The sequence below is a fragment of the Octopus bimaculoides genome, chromosome 3 (genome assembly GCF_001194135.2).
Source record: "Octopus bimaculoides isolate UCB-OBI-ISO-001 chromosome 3, ASM119413v2, whole genome shotgun sequence".
Lineage (NCBI taxonomy): Eukaryota > Metazoa > Mollusca > Cephalopoda > Octopoda > Octopodidae > Octopus > Octopus bimaculoides.
In genome coordinates, this window is record NC_068983.1 from 53695441 (window position 1) to 53699102 (window position 3662).

The window sequence follows — 3662 nt, forward strand, 5'->3', positions numbered from 1 at the left end:
TATATATATATATATATATATATACACACACATGTATGTATGTATATATCCAAGCTGCAACAATTGTTTCTGTGCACATTTTAAGGTTATTATGTAGATGACATTATATACATGCATAAACACATACGCACACATATATAGGTGAAATAAGCATCAGAGATGCTTTGTCCAATGTAGAAACTGCAAGAGCTATTCAGAAGTTTTATTTATATATATGTGTGTGTGTATATATATATATACATGCATACATACATACATATATATATTCTTTTATTCTTTCAGTTGTTTCAGTCACTTGACTGTGGCCATGCTGGAGTGCCACCTTTAGTCGAACGAATTGACCCCAGGTCTTATTCTTTGTAAGCCTAGTACTTATTCTATCAGTCTCCTTTGCCGAACTGCTATGTTATGGGGATGTAAACATACGAACATTAGTTGTCAAGCGATAGTGGGGGCACAAACACAGACACACAAACATGTACATATACATATATATATATATATATGACAGGCTTCTTTCAGTTTCCGTTTACCAAATTTACTCACAAAGCTTTGGTCGGACTGAGGCAATAGCAGAAGACACCTGCCCAAGGTGCCTTGCAGTGAGATTGAACCTGGAACCATGTGGCTGGTAAGCAAGCTACTTACCACACAGCCACACCTGCACTGGTACTCATAATTGATGGATAAAGTGGGCTAAGAACATCCAGTGTGGAGATGAATTTGGATCCGATGTATATGGAAATATTGATAAACCTTTCTCTATTTATAGCTAATGTGGATAGAAATAGCTATGACTACAGATGAATCATTCTCCCCATTATTAGATGCAAACAATGATAAATCTTACATTTTAAGCAATGAAGTTAATTGGCTGAATAATTATAATCCTATCAACAACAGTTCATCTCAGATGCTTTAGACATTTGATATAAAATATAAATTATGAAAATTTTGTAAAAATATCTTCAAATGGATTTCATTAGGAAATACTGATGTAAAACAGTCTGGAAATAGAAGTGGAAGTCACTAATTATGTTAGTGTTTAATCTTTTTGTTATTATTATTATTTGTTTTTGTTTTTGTGTTGTTTTTTGTTTTCAGTTGATGGCAAAGAAACAAAAATGGAACTTTTTTAAAAATTGCTTATTTACAAACGATGTATTTTTATGATTGGATAAATATGATATTTAAAACTTTGGTGGAAACAAAAGAAAAATAATAATAATTTTTTCATTACAATACAAATACACTCCTTACACATTCACACATACACACACATACACACACATTTGCATATACATATGCACATGCCTGCACAAGTACAGACACATATACACACATATATCTCAAAGTTCACTGACTAAGTGCGAATCACTCAAAACACTGATAAATAAATTTCCTAATAAATATAAACTTTACATCATGAACTGAGTACACTTTCTTTTGTGTAAAATACTTATAAACATTTTTCGCATGTTTTTATGTAATTTGATATATATGTATCTGTGTGTGTGTGTGCACGCGTGCATGTGTGTGCATGTATTTATACATATGTGTATGCAAGTATCTATCTATCTATCTATCTATCTATCTATCTATCTATAAATATATCTATCTATCTATCTATAAATATATATCATCATCGTCATTGTTGTTTAACGTCCATTTTCCATGCTGGCATGGGTTGGACGGTTTGACTGAGAGCTGGCAAGCTAGAAGGCTACACCAGGCTCCAATCCAATCTGGCAATGTTTCTACAGCTGGATGCCCTTCCTAATGCCAACCACTCTGACAGTGTAGTGGATGCTTTTTACGTGCCACTAGCATGCGAGCCAGTCAGGCAGCACTTGCAATGATCATGCTCAAATGGTGCTTTTTACGTACCACCGGCATGGGTGCCAATCAGGCAATACTGTCATCAGCCATATATATATATATATATATATATATATAAATATATATATGTATATATATACATACATACATACATATACAGGATGTGATGGGTAAATTGTTGCCTTTTTATATTCTTAATTTCGCACATGGCCATTGTTTGTTTTTTATTTTGCTGACTACACAGTATAGTAGGGTCAGCTGGACACCATCTATGAGAAAAACAAAAATTCACTCTGCCAGAAGTTTGGGAATGACATGCTGTACTGCTTGGTATTCACACCAGTTGCTCCAATATGAACAATTTCAGTCTTTGGGTGTCAATCTGAGGACATGTACAGAGAGTAATAAATATCAAACATCCAGTCAACATCATGGTGTTTGGAATGATCACTAGTGATCGTGACATTATGTCGCCATTCATCTTCCCATATGGCCTCAGACTCAACACAGAGGCCTACATCAAGTGTCTGGAGGAGGTAGTGTTGGCCTGGGTCAAGACAATGGCTGCTAGAAGAGCGTATGACTGGCAACAGGACTCTGCACCATGTCACACAAGCAGGAGAATCCAGTCATGGCTTTTCATACAAATGATTGCATGATTGTGGTTTTGATTTCTGGACTAGGTGATGTGTTGTGTCCTTCAGCAAAACTCTTCATTTTATATCCAGTCCACTCAGCATGTAAAATTGAGTAATCCTGCAATAGACCAGTGTCCCATCGAGGAAGAGGAGGATTTATATGTTACAGAATCTTGGAAACAAAGTGTTGTGACTCTATGGCTCAGAAAGGACCTTTGATCCTTTTCTTGAGATACATACGTGTTTTTCTGTGTGCGGGTGCATGAGTGTGTATACATCTTCACAAACACATACATACGCGCGCACACACGCACACACACACATGCACACACATGAGTGTATGAATGTGTGTACATGTGTGTAAGCCTTAGTGATTAATGATTAGAGGAATGCTGAACTGAAGAGCAAGATTAAAGCAAATTAACTAACATAAACAGCATCCGGAATAAGTAACTGTGAGAATTTTCCTTCAAAAATATACAAATCACATAACTTTGAGAGTTCCAGACGAGCTTGGTTTCACAAAAAGATTGTGGAAAATAGGTTAGAGGTAATCTGATAGACCTATTGTTCCTAACTGAATATAACCAGTCTGTCGGTTGGTTTGATATAATGCCGTTAAAGATGGAGTTGCATCAAAGCACCATACAAGTTATTTTCAGATAAGAATATTAAGCTTGTCTGGTGAACCGTGACCTACCTTCTACAATTTTTTCTTGTAGCCAGTCCTTTCAGAAACACCCAAGAAATCCCAAAGTTACATGAAGCATAAACATTTATAAAACCTCCCACATCAACCCAATATTGCTGTCTCATACATTTTTTGAGATCACCCAGCCTCTTTTCTGCTTAACAATTTATAAACAACTGGTATGTATATGTATATATATATATATATATATATATATATATATATATATATGGCGAGGGATGTGTGTATGTGTGCATTCATAGTTTTGAGCATCTACTGTAAATATATTAAAAACAAGACTTTCCCACACGTCTGGATATGAACAAACAGAAGACTTCTAACAATACCACAAACAATTTGAAGAGGGAAGATAGCTGTCACTTGCTATTTAGCAATGATAATAATGGAAGCTCTGAATGAGTACATGTGTGTGTGTGTGTGTGTGTGTGTGTGTGTGTGTGTGTGTGTGTGTGTGTGTGTGTGTGTGTGTGTGT

At 35.5% G+C, this 3662-nt stretch overlaps 1 protein-coding gene across 1 annotated transcript in view; it reads right to left on the reverse strand.

Annotated features, from left to right (window-relative positions):
• Positions 1-3662, reverse strand: part of LOC106880479 (sodium-coupled monocarboxylate transporter 1) — a 177370-nt gene that overhangs the window by 47726 nt on the left and 125982 nt on the right. The window lies entirely within an intron of this gene.